At 38.5% G+C, this 20748-nt stretch overlaps 1 protein-coding gene across 2 annotated transcripts in view; it reads right to left on the bottom strand.

Moving 5' to 3' along the window:
* LOC108678155 overlaps positions 1–20748 on the bottom strand; it is a 79325-nt gene that overhangs the window by 22379 nt on the left and 36198 nt on the right. Inside the window, exon 1 of one of the 2 annotated variants that reach the window (XM_018166504.2) lies at positions 5799–6096. The exons of the other annotated variant lie outside the window; for it this stretch is intronic. The gene's annotated coding sequence lies outside the window, so the exon portion shown is untranslated. Of the gene's footprint in view, positions 1–5798; positions 6097–20748 lie in introns of those variants that run through there. 2 annotated transcript variants of the gene reach the window in all.

Genomic DNA, 20748 nt, shown 5'->3' with positions numbered 1-20748 from the left:
TAATTTTCAAAGCATTTAATTCCTGGTTGGCGCGCGAGGTATAAAATTTTTCAGAAAGCCATGTAATAAGTCGACCGAAGTATCGATGAACGTGAAGTCGTTGATACTTCAATGCTAAGAAATTACTGACCAATCGTTTGCTTTACCTTCTAATGCTTCCAGTTTCGTGCGAGGGCTTGTTTACCTGTGATCACCACGAGATCTCAACGCTTGCCTAACTATTTCACTCACATAGAATAGTCCATAAATAGGGCTGCCATACATTTTTTATTTCCGTACGTCAGCTATTTGGGTTGTTTATTTTCGTTTACTTCGTTACGTTGCTCTTGAAACTTAATTCTCATCTATACCGGTACCTCTTTTATTTATAATTATCAAACAATGATTCTAGAAGTTAACGACTTTACACTAGAGTTAAGGACGGAAAATGCTTTCATAGTCAACATTCCTTGCTGGAGAATCATCCTTATTTTCTAGAAGACGATAAACGGTGTAAGATCATCACTTTAAATTTTCTTTGATGGGACCATGCATTAAAATACCCAATTTTCAGTAGCAAATTGTAGATTTGCTTCTGCAAATTATTACTTGTAATCAAATTTAAAATTTTTTGTTGCATTATAACAACACATACTTCAATACTTCTTATATAATAAATAACTTACTTAAATAACTCCTTAAATAACAATTAAATAACTACTTAAAATAAATAAATACACATAATATATACTTCCTGATCGAGATACAAGATATAAGTTAATCAATGTAATCGGACAACGCGCCATGTTCATGCTCAAACTGTCAAGAAAATGTCACTACCCTTACCATTTACAGTTAAATACGTAGCACCTCAAGGTCAAAATTTGAAAAGAACTAAGCATAATCAGCTAGTAAAAAACTAATACGATTAAAATTCGCGCCAGTCTGTCAGAGCAGAATCAATAGCCAGGGACCGAAGTCCACAGCAACAACAATTAAAGGAGCGGCAAGGAAAATTTCAACCTATAGGGTTTCACGCCGGCAGAGATGTGCGCCAAGGAGGATCGACTTGAGATCTTCCTTAATGTCGAGGGGGAGAACAACGCAGCAGTATTGTGTACTGATTAATTAGCCATGTTTGAAACGAAGAAATTCTAGCGAGCTTCATGTAAACAAGGCTTTACACATGTTATCAACAATATTAGGGAGAACGAGTCGCCGTGAAGTACCTACAACCTAGGAAACCATGAGCAGAAACCAGAAACAGAGTTAATATGATCAGATAAACCTAGATATCGAGATAGATATTGGGGGTCGCTCGCTGAAAATGTTAATTTCAACATTAATTGCTAAATGAAAGCATGATAATTATTCGGACCTGCTGCGAGAATTTAGCGGTAATTAACTGCAGACAACGTAAACCTTTTATAAGGAGGCCAATTACCGAGGCACCTTGTAACTTTAAGGAGCCTTAATTCAAATACTTTAGAAATATTCGCTTCAAAGATCAGAAGACCAAGCACGAGTGTAAATGAGCATGCATGGAACTCTCAAAATTTTCCTGGAAAAACATGAATTTATACATGGAATTTTCTCACTACCATGAGAATTGCGCAATGCCGTGACGGATTATTGCAAAAAATTGTATTCACGAGCCATACCTACGCGGACTTCGATTGCTTCATCTTGTACTATTATTTAATTTCTAGTTCTATTATGGAAAAGGGTTGTCAGACGGTCTTTTCTCTCCGGACAAATTCCGTGATTTAGTTTTTTCAATTGCATTGCTCGCATAAAATTTATGATAGGGGTACTACCTTATTAAATAAAAATAAATTGAATTTTTACACCGGAACCTATAAATATACCAGTATATATTGTTATAGGCCTTTTGGCCTTTTTAGTTCTTGGACTTTGCCGATTTTTTAGGCCATCTGGCAACACTGAATTATGTACCAATACGTCCTGGAGAAATACACTTCATGGTACGCATTTGTACCACCTCGGAGTCAACGTGTTAAGAATGAAAAAATCTTCTGAAGTCACGTCTACATTACACAAAACAAATGGTTTAAAGTCCGGGAATTTGTTAAAACAGTATTTAACGCACAACACAATTGCAGATGATGCAAAATTACTCCAGGCATACTTTCTGACATGGTAGCAGTCAAACTGGCTAGAACAACAGGTGCGAATTCCTCGAAAATAACAGGTGCCAATTTTTGACAAGAAAATCGCGACCAAAAAGAAAAGCGGTGCACCGGAGAGCTCATCTCAAGGCCTTGCCACATGCAGGGGACGCAGATCGCGCGGTTCCCGCCGGGTAGGCAAGGCCAGCCTAGCAATGGACCGGCGTCTCTCCAGGTTCCGTCTGTCAAAGAAAAAGGTTTCCGCGCTGGTGCTGGCTGTGAAAGCAGAGATTTACACGCACTATCGTTTTGGATTTCGGTCATTTTGGTTAATTTGCTTCAGTGTGAGGGGAAATTCCTTTTTTTCAAAGTTGCATCGATTTTTGCTTAAATAATTCGAGGGAACATAAGCTTTTTTTGTTCAAAATTGCATTGATTTTGATGAGAAAAGTGGATTTAGTGGGAGCAGTTCTCGGGCGAAGACGTGTTACTTCCTTCATTTTCGTGCCTTTTTCTCGAACAAAGGATTTTGTTGCTTTGGATGGTTTCGTTTTTGCAGCCGTACCTCGTTTTTCAGTTCAAACGTTGCAGTAGGTAGCGAATGTTAAGATTAAATTTTTAAATGAATGCATACGGATGAATGCAAACGAAATGCAAGTTCGTCAATGATTGTGAACGAATAAAAAATTGAAGCAGACTGATTCCTAACGTACCTAGATTCAGAGCTTAGCTTAACTTAATCCTTGAGCAGGCACCTAAGAACTCCTGAGACCTCGCGATTTGCATAAATTGCAGCATAAAACGATTGGACGATGCCTTATTCTCGTTAAAAATATGGAGTTCATTGAAATAAATAGAAATTAGTGTTGAGAAAAATTCGGCAAAGGTCAAATGCTTCAGGGTTCAACCGATAAAAAATCTGCAAACGTTCAAATGAAATCTTAAACAATGCTAGGTACTTGAAATAAACGTAAAATAAAACTGAGAACGAAATACGCTGCTCAACATTGAGCCCATCATTTGTTCCGAGTTTTTATATTTGACCAAATAATCGACGGCTAACCTATGTGTGCAATGATAAACTAACGATAATGCGTGAATTGATGTTGGCTGGACCGCAAACAGAGGTCGGAGGTTCATGAATGATTAAAATAAAGCAAAGATTTTGGTCCCTGACTGAACAGGGAACGCTTAACAATGAAATCGTGTCAGACGGCGAGATGTGATGGTCGGACAACGCCATGCTTCAGAAAAAAATCTTCAATGCCATCGACGCTGATAATCCATTACAGTGCTCATATAAATTAGGAATGAACTCACGTCTGGATATTTAAGAGATGAAATATTGGACGGAAAATATTCTTGGGTGATGACTTCACCGCGGGTGTGGAAAAAATAGCAGGATGTAAGCCGGTGCGCTTAGACGGTTCAAAAGTGTAGAGGGCCCCAACCGCAGTTAATTGCTAGCAGTAAAATAAAGTCGAGAGCCTTGAAGACTTCTTGAACGCTGTAGAGCTTACATCCAAAGTTCGAGTGCAATAAAGTTTGATTTCTAAACTTAGACAACATTTTTCTTTGACTGCGCAGTATGTTTTCAAAATCGATACCAGATTCAATTAGTAGCATCAAAGTTTCATCGCAGAAAATTAAGCGAAATTTTTTCAAGGAGTTTGATAGTGAAGAGATGAAATTTTACTCGTCGTATAGGCTGATATTCTCGCGATGGGAGACTATATTATTCGCCGTGTTAAGCTTTTTATGAGTCCTCGAGATTTGAGGAATGAGTTGCCCGGAGCGATGTTCAAGGCGAAATGGTTATTTCTTAATAATTATTCATTTCAATGATTATACAACTTCGTCCCACAATTTCTTAAAATAATAATCTTCTTAAAAAATAGATTTCCTTCAAGGCTTCCAATATTGTTTACGCCTCCTAGAATGTTATTGCCAGGGCACTATAATTGGCTGGCTGCAAATAATTGGACGATCATAAATAGCTTTCAACATTGTCACTAGTAACTTAATTTACATAACACTTGGCCTAGTATATCAATACCTTCCAACATTGCTAATAGGAATGCTTTTAACCTTATATAGTATATAGGTAGCCTGGAATGCTTTAATTAAGACTCATTCTTCTTGAAAAATATTCAGTTATTACTCCCAAATATTCAGTTTTTACTCCCAAATTTGGGAACCTGCATTGAATACCACAAGAAAAACAGCGTATACATGATAAATTTCCCTGAATTATCACAACAACATGGAGGTCACGGAGCTGGCAGATTGGATGACATCCAATCCGGCAACACATCCGCGTCTTGTCGGACAATCTGCCAAGAGATGGCGGATTGTCCATGTTCACCCAAAGGCTGGCTGTCAACTAAATGTAAAATTCGCAAAATTACAAATTAATTAGAAATAGGGACGTGTAGAAATAGGGTAACGGATAGGGCATTAGGGTAACGGATGAAATAGGGTAACGGATGAATGAAGGATTTTTAAACAGGCATGTAAATTGGCTGTTATCCTTAATTCCAGCAAATGAAATATGAGGTGAAGCTTGCCCCCCGGCGCCAGTTGAGATCAGTAAAAACAAAACGAAAAACAATTTCAAGGACAACAGGCTTTATAATGCGGCGGAGCGCTACAAAAACTCGAACAGTTATTATTTGGAATGAAATGAGTCGCGCCTAATGTACAGTTAAATAACTAACTGTTATTTTTCTGAACAAAAATATGGTCACGTCATTGAGGCTTTGATTGTCAGGGGACTTCAAACAGGAGGTCAATGGTAACCAATAAATGTTATGGAACCTGCTTTGTCTAATAACCATTCAGTTAAATAAATATCAAATAAATTGAATATTAATACTCGTAATAATTTTAGAAAGAAGCTACGCTTAGAATCTTGGAAATAATAACGTCAGCGACGAGTTCATTGGAAAGTTCAAATGATTCCTTAGTTTTCCAAACATGAGAGGAAAGAAGTAACGAGTTAAAATAATTGCCTAATGGACAATTAGTTTATTTTTTTATTACTTTATTTTTTTATTTGAAAATATTGTGCGCGATGAAAACTCAAAATTTCACCGATCTCTCCACCAGCGCGCAGCAGTCTGGGGCCATACTTTCAAAACTCGCTTAGTGAACGTAAGTACTTACGCTCTATTTTCTTGTCTATGATTGGTGGATTTTGCTTGCGTGGCCGTCAGTAATTGGCTGATGGACTTACGATCTCTTAACTTTTTTGAAAGTATGGGCCCTGGAGCATAAATGCAGGCAAAACTGTCCCAGGGAATGATGCATCTTGGTTTTTTATAGGTAAGTCGTAACGTAGGAAACCATAACATGGTTTTATAGAGGCATTTTAAAACCACTCTGCCGCCTTAGAATACATGTTCATTTATTGCTTTAAATACGACTAAAATAACACAAGTTCGGAACAAGTGACGCTTGAAACACTGGAGGTATTTTGGTGCCTCTATGGCAAGAACATTAATTGCAACGATCTAATACAAGTATATAGCACTGGTTAAACACGAAAATTGAATAGAATGCAACGGCAAAATTTTGTCACTGCGCTAAATGAACCGACGTCACAATAGACAACATAGAAAGTCTAAAAATTAATGATGAGGCCTAAATAAGATTCTAAATGAATTAAGTTTAAATAAAGCCTGTTCTCACCAGGTTAGGCTTAGCTCCAGTGATGATGATCTTGATGAGCAGAACCAGCAAGCTCCACCGATCGTCCTCGTCCATCCTGCGATGAACTTGTCGACTTGCCGAACTCACACACGACTCCATTGAATGACTAACTCGCGTAACTACAAAACTCACGCTTTTATCACCGCCAGAAGGCTCTTTATAATCCCCTTATCAGGATGCTTACGCTCAATAAAGCGAACTCGTGTGAACAAAGTCCATCTCATGGAACTATATTTTCGACACTCAAATTGCTTACCAAGACGCAACAAAACTGGAACTCTGTTCGACAATAAAAAATTTTGTTGATAAATAACGTGTTTATGAACAAAATACAACAAGAAGATAACGTACGATAACGTTGCGCGCACAGCGTCCATCAAACAATGCAAATCTAGCTGCCCGATATTAACTAAAACCCCATCAGCAGCACAAGATTTCAACGATTTCTGACTCCCATTGTTAATAGTATTCACCGATGTCCAGTCCAGTCATCTTAATTTAAAGCTCGATTGATCAACAACAGGCCCTTCAATTTGCAAGTTAATCATTAATTTACTAAAGTGAACATAGGACAACTTTGAGGTATGAATAAGATATGATACTCTTATTAAACGAATGCCTAGGTATGTTTTGAATGAGGAAGTGTGTAGTCAGGAGAGTAAGAGATCTACACAGAAGGATTGTTCGAGGTTCGTGTCTCGTTATAGGCCATAGTAAGCGTGCAATCTCGTGTGATGTGTGCACTATTATCGCCAAGCAACGATAGGTTCAGAGGTGAGTGTGATTGCCGTTCGACTGTGTGTTGAAGAAATAGGACTACCTTACTTTGTCATGAATATTTTTCGGCCTATATTTTTAAGAAATTCATAACTAGCAGATGATGTAAATTCAGACAATCATATACTCAAAAATTGTAGGGCAGTTTCCGCATGCAGTTCGTTGCGGTGAACGATTCGTTTCACGTTAAATCAGCCTGATTTGTCCTGCAAAACCCGCAGATAAATTCTGGCAGGTGTATCGAATTGCACACTCAAAACTCAGCAAAAAATTTTAGCTGGGTATAGGTTGGCAAATTAGACGGAGCGAAGCAGGTTCTGCTACAGCGAAACTATCTCAAGCCTGTAGCTGCACGCAGCCAAGGCCAGATCCTACCTACGTAATAAGCAAGAAATGGTCCCGAGGACGTCGGCATGCTACGGCCCGCCCGCAAACCCATCGAGTATCCTATATACCAAGGCTTTGGGAGAGCGAGCGCGCCCACAATGTCTACTCAAACAACTCATATCGCTGGCAAGGAGATTGATGATCATCTAATTGCACTTTGAGTATGGTATTTTTGAGACGGGAATGCATAGAGATTTGTGATGTTAATGATAACGATGATATAATATGGACTATTAAATTTCCCGTGATGAACGTACAGCATTATGCGAAAAAAGATTATAGCTTTTGTAAACAAAACTAGAAGTTAAGCGTAATATAAATGACATTTAAATCGAAACTTGAATTATAATTTGGATAACTTAAATTAAAGAATAACGCCGAATTTTCATGCAAGCACGTTTAACATTACTTCAGTCCAAATTATCATGCAAAAATAAGAACAGTTAAACATCAATACATTTTTCTAAAAATAATCCAGTTAATTTATCAGAGCAGACATTCTTTCATAAGTTCGCAACGGTCACCGTGTACCGGGATATGCGTTTTAGCAAATCCAGAACCAAAAAATATTTCTTATCGGCTTTGTAAATGTTAATAAGATTCACCTTTCGCTATCTAGTTATCTCTTACATTCTCAGGCGACCAGGATTCTACGAATAGGACGACCAAGTAATACAAAACTCATCACAAATTATGTGAATATGTTAGGATATATAATGAGACATACTTTGAATATCGACAATAAAAGATTGTATCACGACTGAACAATTAACATAAGAATTTATGTCATCAATTCATGAGAAGCCATTCACATCAATTTAATTAATGTAATGAATACAATCAGAAATAAACACCGGCTAAGTCGTGGAAACATTATGTGAACTAAAAGCAATGTCCGCAAAATAATCCTTAAAGACCCATTCCAAACAAATCAATTGCACGGAATTATATTTTACATAACCAGCTTTATTTTGCGCCTGGAAAGACACTTGTTAGGTATGATATCTTCCAGAGGTTATTAATTACGTACGTTGCATTCATAGCAAACTTGAAACAAGCGAGAATGTGAATAAGGCGTGTATTGATAATAGTTACGCGACTCATTATTATACTAAACATAACGTCGCGCCAATTTACATGTTGCAGATAGTTGAAAGACTTGGAGCAAGGCTATATATAGTTAAGGCAGGATGCGCCTTAACCACGAATGCAGGTTTGCGGATAACAAGGTTGGCAACAACAAGGTTGGCGGCTTGGCAACGCTGTATATGGTACGAAATGGGCCTGTCTAGTACAGAAAAAAACTAAGCCTCAGTACGGCTTGCCAAGACGTATATGTATATAATATAAATTGATATAGAATACAAGATAATAGTGTAAAATGAGAATTTGATCGCTTGTAGTATTTGTAAGGAGATGCCGCCAAGCGTTATTTAGGAAGTAGTGCGGACGAGAGGGCCACCGTCAGGCTTCTGCCATGCATGCCGCGTGGAGTGAACGGCAACCAACGCAGCGTCGCAACCAACTTTGGTTGAATAAAAATGCATCAGTGTTTACAAGGTTTGAAGCTACAATTACAAATGGTTTCTGGTGCAGAATATCAACATGCAAAGACCGCGGTAGAGACACCATAATTCCGTACGCGCGGCCATTGTTAACAGCCGATCACTAAACTCGGAAAGCGGACGAAACAAGACAGCCAAAGCGACCGCATGTACGGCTGGAGCACGACGCGTTAGTTCTGGGCACGTTCGTGGGACACGTTAGTGAGACACGTTCGTGATAGACACGGGCTTTGTGTGAAAATCGTACCCCCAAAGGGGTCGCGCAACAGATCAAGGCCTTCTGCTAAAGACGGCAACTTAGCATGATGTATCAGTAAAGGGATGAAAATTCAATTAGGAATCGATTTAAATGCCCATGTTCGGTACTCGCATTTTTCTCACGTTAATACTTGCTTTACCGGAACCATTTACGTGTAAGCAGTGTTTAATTGCAACCTTCAGTTCGCACTGCATTTGCCGGGTTACCTGACGTAACACAGATTAAGGCTTGAATTTCAATATGAATGGTTCTATTCAGTTATAAAATACGAACAATTCAGAAGGGACGTAAATATCGAATAAATTTTAAAAAGAACTATGCGATAAGATTCTTTAAGACCTCTTGATCTGAGCTCAGATCCTCAACAGCACTTTAAAAAATACTCGGTATAGAGCAGCCTTTCAATATAAACAATAAATAGTTGGATACGTGAGCGCTGGTCGGCCGTCGATCCTTCAGCGGCCTCCAGCGCCCCGCCAGTGATTTTTAATAAGGTCCGCTCAAGGCCAGTCACGCGAGTCGTTGAAGTTCATTGAACATCGTGAACTTGGAGCCGCAGTGTGCGTTGTCTGTCAGATGGAGAAAATAATTCCGCCACCGTAATTTTGCTTTCTGGTCATATTATATTATTCCTACGCAAGAACAGAGATATGAAAACATAGAAAACAATTTGATGTCAAATGGGTGAGTAAAGAAATAAAGGAGCGACCGACAAAATAAGGAGCGACCGACACATAACGACCCAAAGAGCAGCATCAAGACGAGCATCAAGAGCATTGATGCCAGAATTAGCCTCATAGTAATTTTTTTTAATTTACGTTAGATTGCATAGAGCAATGCGAATAAAACGTAATAATATAATATTATTATACAGCGTGCGCGCGCCGTAATAGATACACAATTCCGACTGGCAGGTTTGCATACCATGAATGCATTTAAAGCTCTGAATACCCTACGTAGTATTTCAGTCAAACGTTCCAACTCCTGCGCAAACATTATCCACTGGTAAACACATAAGGTATTATTCCAGTAATATATTTTTAACGTTTCAAACAAGTGAAAACATTGCAAATCTGCAATACGAAATTAGTTGTTACTTTTCTTATGTGCATAAAGCAGTTAGACGTTAGTGTTATTGTTCAAACGTACAAAAATGAAATTTCGCAATGTCGTGAGTAATTTCATTTCGAGCAATTTTAATTGAGTGTTGAGATGTAAAATAGTCAACATTTATACATTACAACTTGAGAATAAGTCCTGGTAAGACTGAGACAATCTTTTCTACCTCTCACTCCTTGCAGTAGTTCGGGCGGCAAATAAACTTGACTCGTTAGAATCCTGGCATAAATCAATATCTCGCTCATCTAGCATCAATGGACAATACCGCACTTAGATATATCAATGAGTTATGTTATCCAAATAGCGACGTGTTTTCTGCATGTAGCATTGAAACCCACTTTAGCCGAGTCAAAAAGTTCGGAAGTTTTGCTCTTCCCAATTTGCAGTTCTACATGGCGCCCAGTTCTCCTTGAAGGCATAGTCGCTTCGCCTCACATCACTGATATAATCTGAACGCGTTGCGTCACTAGCAGCATGGGAGTTACCTTGCGTATTCCATAGCAGATCTCGTAGCCAATATACAATCCTTCCAGCCGAGCAAGCAAACACTGAGTCTGCTAATTCCTACTGAGACCCAGGCTCCGACTTACGCCTGTGTTATTCTGTGACTACGATGCCATACCAATGCTATGATATTAAAGTCTTGTTGTTCCGCCGGCACACAGCAGTTCTGGGACGTTAGAGCCATGTTATTCTAGAGCCTCGACGATATGTTCATATTACGAAAGTAAAGCCTTGTGAATGCCTAATTCGAGCTTCAATTCTATGACACAAAAGCTTTTTCGTGTATGCTGAAGGAACTTTGTTGTTAAGGAGGCTCGTTTTTCCTGCAAATCAATTCCGACAAACATTGAGATTCTGTAAGAAAACGGCAACAATTGTTCATTATTGAAGCATTCCTAGTGCAAAAAGAACCAAAGGAATATCTACGTTCGACCATTCGATACACAACTGCCATCGAAGGACTTGATTGAAACTATGTTATATTTCAAATGTTACGGCAATCTTGTATAAGAGATCTTTGTTAATTTTAAAACTTAAATTTGTACGTTTGCAGGAAGAAAAATATTAAGCAGATAAATTGTAGCGCAAAAATGAAAGAACGAACATTAATACATAACACAACCATTTTTTTAGGTGGGGAGTTCGAAGTAAGAGAAGACCTAGATACTCGTCCATGTTGCCCCTCCGCAGGGCTGTTTGTGGTTGTATTTGCATAATGCACAAGCACGTAATAATTTTGTCTGCCGGGATAATTGAAGACTGATTGTCAGATAAATTTGCCGACACCGGCCAACACGCGCAGATTTGGCCGGTTGGAGTAGCCGATAATTGTAAGTCGTCTATTCCGAGCTGGTCCAAACTACCACAAATTATTATCGGCGGTCGTAGCACGGGCTCCGAAAAACCGGTTATGATTTCAAATAAAGCAAGCAGTTCTATAAAAGCTCTGCAGAACGCTCACGTATGCTCCATGAAGACGACCCATTTATCATTCTTATGCTTGCTGCAAAAAACGCAGGGGTATAATTTTTAGGCTTGCAAAAAAGCATAACCAGAAACTAGATGGGTATCAACCTTAAAAAATCACGCTAGAAGTCCAAACAAGGGCAAGGGCGAGGACGTAATAACCAGAAAATATACTTCAGTGACCATATAGGCTTAGGGCTTATGGTCTGAAGTTCTGCTTCAGACTAGACGACGTGAATTAAACTGAAGCGGTGAACGAAAATTCAACAATATATACGCAACAGAACTCCTCCAAGACTTCTCATAAAATAAGACTGAATTCTTATTAACTGCGGTTCAAAAAACGAATTGTTGGCTAAGTTAAGTTAAGCCGTTAACTCAAGTTAAAATTATTCTATTTACGTAGGCTAGAGTAGAACGGCTGGCGAGGTTCTCAATTCCACAGATGGCGTGAGTGAAAATTCTCCGTTGAGCCTTCGCTTCCAACAGAAAAGAAGAATAGGCGTCAAAATGAATAGATGCATCAGCAACAAACTAATAAAAACGTACGAGTCAAGCAGAATACAAGAACTGGTATGGAACAAACTACGAGTACAAGAGCAGACATCAACAGAATATAAGCATCCAATAAAATACAAATCCCTGATGAAGATCTAGCTCTGAAAGGTCGGACGAATGATGCAACGTACACAGCTTCTATATCGCAATTTAATCTTAGAACATTGAAAATATCTTCAACATCTTTTTTTATTCAACATTGAAATGAATCATCTGAGAATTTATCCGTGAGATTGATTTTCATTAAAGCGAGCGCGAGAATTGATCTTCCTGGGAACAGAAGTACACAAGCCACGCAGCAATAATTACAGACTCTTAAAAGTTGTGGCTTAATAACAGTTTTTTTTTCCCTGCGCTTCCCGTTCTCATCTTCTAGAGAGGAAAAAGTTGGAGAAACTCAGCGGAGCGTCGATGCAGCGTCCGGTTGCCTTTTCTTTGTTACCGAAGCGCAATACTTTGATGAGCATAAAAAATGTAACAACGAACTAAAACTGATTCAAAAATACTTTTAAAAATCCAATTACTTCGTTTGACGTCACTGGACATAGGAGGAAGTAATTACCGTTATGTGATTTAGTGAATGATTTACCAATATATTTTAAATAATTCATTCGAATTGTATGTAAATACAGTCAAGTATCTATCATTAATCACTACAGACTTTCATTCAACGCGCTTACAGAATAACAGAATACTTCTCTTACCAGTCTATTATCTAGCTCGGTATAACAACAGCATCGTGCATCAGGTGGCCCAAATGAGGGCGGATGAACGATAATCAGAGGCGGCGATCCATCGTGGCCTGGGACTGCTATGTCCCAAACAAGTACGAAGATTACCAAGGTATATATTCATATAATCATTATCAGGAGCACATTGAGCATATCTACATTACAAAAATACACTTAAGTACCCATCGTTTGAAATTTTCTAGGTTTCAGGCCTAACTTCGAAAGCAGGTATAGGACGATATACCAGAAGTACACGAGATCGATGATAGAGAATTACCAGAGTTAGTATTAACCGGTTAATGGCAATATTCTTCGATCTGTTTTTACGTTTATTACGTTTGGTGGTGGTTCTGACCGAGGTTTTCACGACCTTCTTCCATAGTGTGACTATAATCGATGGTATTACTTTTATGATGGTTGCTGGCGTCGTGATTATCATATCCGCATTCCTGGTAACCATGCATGCCACGATCGATGGTCGGCCGCTCTTGTTCCTTAAACATCGCAGCCGGTGGCACGAAAAAACAGCCATGTGCCGTGGCACAACGGAAGTCAAGAGACGTCAAAAAAAAAAACTTTTCCCGTGCTGTTCATAAGAACTTTCTCCGTGAGAGTTCGGTCTCGAGATGCACTCTTTGCGTCGAGTTTCTAATAGCGATCATAGCTCGTCAGGTTTTTACCAGCAAAGTTGGAATAATTACACGAGGAGAAGCGATGCCTAAAAAATACCCCAGAAGTTATTAGGGATGGAACATGCAGCTAAAGGATGCATGCGAGCACGCCGACGCTGAGGTGAGTTTGCAGGAAATTGTTGAGCGTGGGGATTTCTTCAGAAAAAATAACGGTTACTCGGCCATTTACACCGCAATTAGGCCAGCTTCTGAACGCCGTTTATGAAAAAATTAAACATTTGTTGGAAAAATATTTTTTAGCTTAAGAACGAAATAAAACTAATTGACAGTATTGATAACGACAATTTATTTCGTTCTAGCATAGAAAGAATGTTTCTGACTTATCATGAACGTATTTGTATTAAATCGTAAGGAATGGAATTGAGTTCTGAATAGTCGACTAATTCGCAAGTGTGAAAGATCTTATATTCGTTAATATATGGAATTTAATTTTTTAGGATCATATTAATAATATTAAATAAATTCACGCACTGAGAATGTCTACATTAATTTTTTAAGATGATAAAAGCCAGATCATCAGCGACCCAGGTGCCCATTCATTTTATCACATTTACTTGTAAATTTCAAAGAAAATTACGGTATCGAACATGTTAGAAGCTCTAATTGTTTTTCTAAGGATACATTTCATTTTAGATGACAAGCATAAACTAGCATTAAATTTTGAACAAAATGTAAGCGCCTTCGAAAACAAGTGATAATTTGTTCGAAAAATATAGGAGCGATGAAATTCGTGTCCAGTTTCTTTAGGTAGGAAGTGTTTCGTCAAACCGGTGTTTTTTTATCAGGCACAGCCATGTCGACCCCAGCAACAAGAGTGCAGGAGCGTTATGCGTCCACCCCTCACGGATGTCAGGCGACGACTGAAATACTTGCGTGGGTCAACATGTCAGGCGCAAGTCCCGCCAAAACAAAGCGCTCCTATTGGTCCAGACCAAGAGGTTGACTGAGAAGCGGCACCGCTTCTTTAACATAACATAACATAACATAGTGATGTCGGCTCTGAAGTGTAGGCCTGATGTGGCCTGTCGCCGATTCTTTTCCATTTCGTGCCTTGTTCATAGATCTAAACTCGTGTCATTTGACCGGATCTTTTCATGACTGGCGATAGTTTGAAGAAGCTACTAGACCTCCACCGGGTTCGATAAGGAGCTAGGCATTTCAAATCTGAACATATATTTTTCCATAGCTTTATCTAGTCTGTTCTTGAACGCGTTCATACTTGGAGCTATCAGCCACATTCATGTCCTTAATACAGTCCGAAATATTCGCCGCAATCACTGTTTCACGGAGTTTATCATAGTCGCCTTTCGCAAAGTTCAAACGTTCACGCTTCCGAAGCGTCTTTTCTGCACAACACTTAATATTGAAAAACAATGATTGGTGGTGGCTTTTGCCCAACGAGGTGAGCTTCTGAACTTTTTTTCTTCTGCTTTTTTGCGCCATGTTTAGTTTTTCTCTAGACACTTTCTCCCATTGTCAATTGAAGTGAATAGAAAACTAGAGGTTGAACGTTGCTACTTGCTGCTAAAAAACATATTTACGATATATACTAATTAATATTATTATTATTATTTACAGCACACAAGTACACACTGAAAGTATATGCGAGACAATGGAATGCTCATATATCATAGAGTTTTTTTTCAGATGTCGATTTTGGATTGCGCTTCAGGAACTCGATCAAGTTAAAATTTACGATTTCTGAAAATGTAAGTCATACGAAAAAATATCTGCAAGATTCAATTCGATTGAAGCGCCGAAGGTAGAATCAGGATTAATCTATGCTAAATTAAACTTCAAGTCAGTAGCAAATAAAAAATTAATTTGCAGAAACTTGCGTGAACATTGTGAAAATAATCAAAATCATTGAGAGAATATAAAGTCTACAAAAATGAAATAGGAACTTGAGATGTGCATCCAAAACGATTATCGGACAGATAAAAGAGAGCTTCGCCAAGCTGTAAAGAACCTCGACGTAGATTTCAGACAGTGAACTCTCGACGCGAAACTGGAAAGAGAAATCATCAGGAGGAATAAAGAATTTGGACAAGTGAGAAGCGGTATCAAATTTAAGAAATAAATGAAGAAAAATACAAGAAAATAGTCCATAATACGTAAAAATATATTCGTATTTTGAATTAAAGGAAGAATATCGCTCGAAATCGACAAGGAGAACACTAGAACAGAACAAGGAGAACGTGTGCAAGAGAGAGAGCGTCACGATGAGTCAGCAGTTGGGTGAGAGCGCCCGACAAGAATGGAAAGGCCGCTGGAGGCAGTCTATAACGGACCTACGACGCAAAGAGATAAAACCTGGGACACTGCTAGTTATGGGTGGCTACGCGGTCTGGGACAGTCTTACGACGCAGACTGTTAAGGACGTGTGGCGCAGACTTTAAAAGACCTGCAACGCAGATTTTAATTAACCTGAGATGCAGGCAGTTAAGAAAAAAATTTGAGGGGTAGAACAGAACTTAGCTAATCGGTAGACTGGGAGAGTATAACGGAGCTACCACCATGAATAATAAATGTGATGAGTAGGCCAGATTGTATAAAGATATGAACCAGGCAGACTATAACATAGCAGCAAGACTATATATACTAGCTATCATAGCTTCAGTCTCCAACATATGCTGAAACAGAGCTGCAGGGCCACTAGCGTTGAGATACATCAAGAAAATGAGATAATAATGATGATGATGACATTAACATTACATTTACTTCGTAGTTCAAATGGCGTTTAGTAGATGAGGTTTCATCTTCTTACCTCAAACTAAATTTCCATGCGACGGCGCCCACTCGAGCAAGATCTTTTTATATTCGTCATACTAATCTGGAGATATAAAGGGAATACAGATCGATGTTGACAAAAGACTCGATTTTAAAATTATTGAAATATCTTAATGATTTCTTTGATCAAGCATACTTTGATATATTTGTACATAGCCTGGCTCCCAAAATATAATTGTAAAAACGAGAGTGTAGCCGATTCCATTTTGGACGAGCCCAGCGCTCGTCTAAATAGCTATGCAGTGAATATTCGTGAATGGCTTCGTTTAATTAAAGACCAACTTCAACCATTTGACTATTCATTAAGTGGGTCAAGTGAGAATCTCCCCTTACTCACTCCAACATTAAAGAGTTAGAAGGACTTTCCAAGTCGATTGCGTCTTAGATGAACGCAGGACTCGCCGGATACTTGAATACTTGACTAATTAGAGTACATGGATGTACTCTTAGGCTAAATGATCACATAAAGTGGAGCCTTTACATTTTACGAATCTAAGTAGAATGAAATTTTCCGCTTCTTAATTTATCAAATGAAGAATTTCTAAATTTAGAATTGCAAAGAACGGTTTCAAAATTTTCTCTAAGATGCAACAGGAAAATTAGCTCATGAGTTTGAATAACTCGAACGGCTCGCAAGTTTGGCCACGCGTTCACAGACAAAAAAAAGACAGAAGTTAGTCCGGCAGGCGGCGGGTGCGGCTAGTTTTCTTCGTCGACAAGGGAAACTGAAGAAAACGGATGTTGCAGGAGCAGACTAAACAAACCAAGAACATGAAATATATCTTTGATATTATAGTTGCCGATGTTATAGTCGATGACAGTTCAAAGCTTGTAATTTCCAAAGAATATTTTGAATTCGAATTTGTAATTTACAAGGGACCAGCTCAAGAAATGTATCGAGTCTCAATAAAACAAAAAAAAAATATCAACGACTAGCCGAGGATCATATATAACTGCTTGCTGCTATCATTTCGGCAAAGTGGAATAACAGTTATTGCCAAAATTTGTTTTCGATGAAAATTGCAATGAATTTTCAGAACAGATCTAATGTATTTATTAATACATTAGATCTGTATTAATAAATCTTTGTCTATATTGTGCCTATGGAAAGATACGAGCTACGAAATGATGATTTACATCAAAACATAACCAACTTTCGGCTCGCACTGAAGCACAATTAACTATCGAAAACTCAAACCACCAATGTATTTATGTCTGCAACTGACGTCCCTTGTTTTGATTTGGATCAGATACCGAATGCATCCGTGATAGCCTCATAATTGTCAAGCTGTCCAAATTGAAAATATTGTACAATTATCACTGACCGAACAGAGGTGATCCAATGGCAGATACCGACTAAAATTAAATGCACTGCCAAACCTTGAAATAATACTTTTTGCTTATATCTTATTACAAATCACACTCGAATGAAGGACGCACAAGCCAGAGTCACCGATGATAACCGTTACTTCCAGAAAATAGTTTAGTAACCCGCTGCACGCTTGCTAACTTTTCAAAATAAATAAAAATTTTTGCCCCAATCTTTATGCAAATAGAACAAATTTGAACTGGGTCTCACTGTCGTATTTGCAAGTCATTCGTCTTCTTGATGGTAGAATATAGAGCAAAGTATAAATATAAAATCGATATAAATATATTCATTATTATATATTATAATAATGAGTTTATATAATATAATATAAGTTTATAATAAGTTTATATAAGATAACCAAAAACAAATATAAATAACCTAGCGCCACCCCTGATAGGAGGAAGTGACGTAGCAGGACAGGGCGGGGGGCGAGAGAACGCAATATCCCAGGGCACCGCACTGTTTGCCCGCAATTTATGACAGGTTTTTATGTTCTTTTGATGCAACTGGGGACGCCGGCACCGTGATGAGCTTTGGCGCAGCCAGGGGAGTTGCGTGAACACAACACCAGTCACTTCCCAACACAATGCTGCCTAATTTATTTGGCAAAGGATCAGAGGGCGATCAATTCAATACCTCCCTGCACGGGATGCTGCATGTTTTGCTCATCTAAATGCTGATCAATTCAACATCTCCCTGCACGGGATGCTGCATGTTTTGCTCTCCCAGAGCACGATCAATTCAACATCTCCCTGCACGGGATGCTGCATGTTTTGCTCTTGCAGAGGACGATCAATTCAACACCTCCCTGTAAGCGTAAGGGATGCTGCATGTTTTGTTTTTCCAGAGGCTGATCAATTCAACACCTCCCTGCACGGGATGCTGCATGTTTTGCTCTTCCAGAGGTAGGGACCTTGTATAGACCATGAGTATACTTGTATACTTCAATGAGGTCCCCACGCAGACGTCGATAACTGAGGCTTGGAAGCTTCATAATCTTCAATCTTTCTTCATAGGACTTGCCCTTCAAGCCTGGAATTATCCTTGTTGCACGTCTTAGAACATTCTCTATTGAATTTCTGTCTTTTTCAAATCTCGGTGACCACACAACGTTTCCAGACTCTAGACTCGGGCGTACGACGGCAACAAACAACTGCTTCATCGTATCTGCATCTAGGAACTCGTATGAGCGTCTGATGAATCAATATGATGAATATGAATCAATAACTATGCTTACGATCAACGTTTGGCTTCGATTTGGTTAGAGGAAGGTTTCGCATATCTTTTCACGTATATTACGTACAGTACATCTTCTAAATAGAGGTTAGTTAATTTGTTGCCATTTAATTTTATTTCATCAAACACAAAGTGGAGTAGACGTCATAATTTTGTCGAAACTCTCACGTCCATGTTAAATACTAGCAAAATTCTCCAAAATATTGTCTTCGCAATAAACTTTGATAATCTTGTGCACAAAATAATTCGTTATCAATTTGGTAACGGAGTAAAAACTGAAGACTCTGAGTTATCCTCATTCTTAAATTCGAAATCAGATTGACATATATATACGTATATCCATAGTCGAGCGAAATGCTAGCGAATATGTAAATGACAGGAAGGTATTTTAACGTACATCAAAATCTAAAACACTTGAGTCATATTTTAGTATTTGAAGGATCAGGCTCTGCCGATATGCCGAGCACTATAACGATGCTGATTGTGAGCGATTATAGCAGCATTAAATAAATATTAAAATAAATAAATATAAAATATGCAGCTAATTATTTCATCTTTGTCGCTATAATGGATAGTAATATCGATGAGTAATATCAACATCAATTGAGAAAAGAAGCGGTTTATCATGAAATACGATCAATTCGTGCATTTATTCATGTTCCTCGGATACGTCCGGAAGTTCGTGAAGGGAGAAAAGTGTGTTGGCAACTGATTGCTAATGTTGTTGAGATTCTGAAGCTTGAAGCGAAAGGCATGCTATCGAAGAAAGGAGATGAAGAACTGCATTTGGATTGCATTTACCGTGAAAACATGAGATAATGCTATTAGCTGTGAGGTGTTAATGTTGGAGCCGTGCGAGTAGCAAACAATACGCAATTAATTGTTGTGTCGAAATCGCGGAATTGCTTATTCTATGTTTGCGGTCAGCCTGTTTGCCGAATCTGTAGAATCAGCATTTCGTTGATGATTCAGAAAATGGGACGTTAGAGTTAGAACATAAATCAACAGTTAGTGTTAGAAAAGGTTAGGTCAAGGTTTTTTAGATTTAAATATTAAAAAAAGAGCTTCGCTGACTGACCTAATCCCAGATTCCTATAGTACAGAAATGGCGAGTCTACAGATTCGGCACACTGGCTACCGATTCCATATAATCGGCAATTCCACGATTTAGGGACGACATATTTAGGGACGACATATTTAGGGACGACATATTCAGGGACGACATATTTAGGGACGGCATATTTAGGATTTAGGGACGACATATTTAGGGACGACATATTTAGGGACGGCATATTTAGGGACGGCATATTTAGGGACGACATATTTAGGGACGACATATTTAGGGACGACATATTTAGGGACGACATATTTAGGGACAACATTTACATTCAATGTGGAAGTTTTAAGGGCAATGTTACCGGCGATATTGAGTGTAGTTTCTAAAATTTACATCGAATAAAACATATTTGCCTGCATGGCTAGTAAAATAAAATTGCAAAATCAAGTGCAACAGAACTTAATGTGTTACTTCAATAAAGTGAAAAAGGGAGAGCATTTTGCTACCGTACATGATAGTGTTGACTTGCTTAAGAGCACTTCATATTGTAAAGGAGAAAAGAAGTTGTTTTCAATGTTTAGTACATAGTACACTAGAAAAACTCCCCAAACAGCACTACAATCGCTCTTTCACAAGTGAAAATCACGCTTCATTCGATGAATTGACAGAAACAAGCGGACATGCAAGAAGCTTTGCATGCATAATCGAGCACTATATGAGGCAATGGCTGCGGCCCGTTCATCGAATCAGTCGGGATATCAATATTCAGATGAAAACTGAGGAACTATGCAATGTCTAGAAAATTTTTTAAAAAGAGAGCACAGCCTCGCTCATCAAGTTCATTATTAAAATGTAGAACTTCGGCCAGTTATACAGTAATTTTAATGCAACATTAACCAGTGATAACGCCTTCTGA

The sequence above is a fragment of the Hyalella azteca genome, unplaced genomic scaffold, assembly GCF_000764305.2.
Source record: "Hyalella azteca isolate HAZT.00-mixed unplaced genomic scaffold, Hazt_2.0.2 contig2099, whole genome shotgun sequence".
Classification (NCBI taxonomy): Eukaryota; Metazoa; Arthropoda; class Malacostraca; order Amphipoda; family Hyalellidae; genus Hyalella; species Hyalella azteca.
This window is presented reverse-complemented; position numbering and strand designations above follow the sequence as displayed.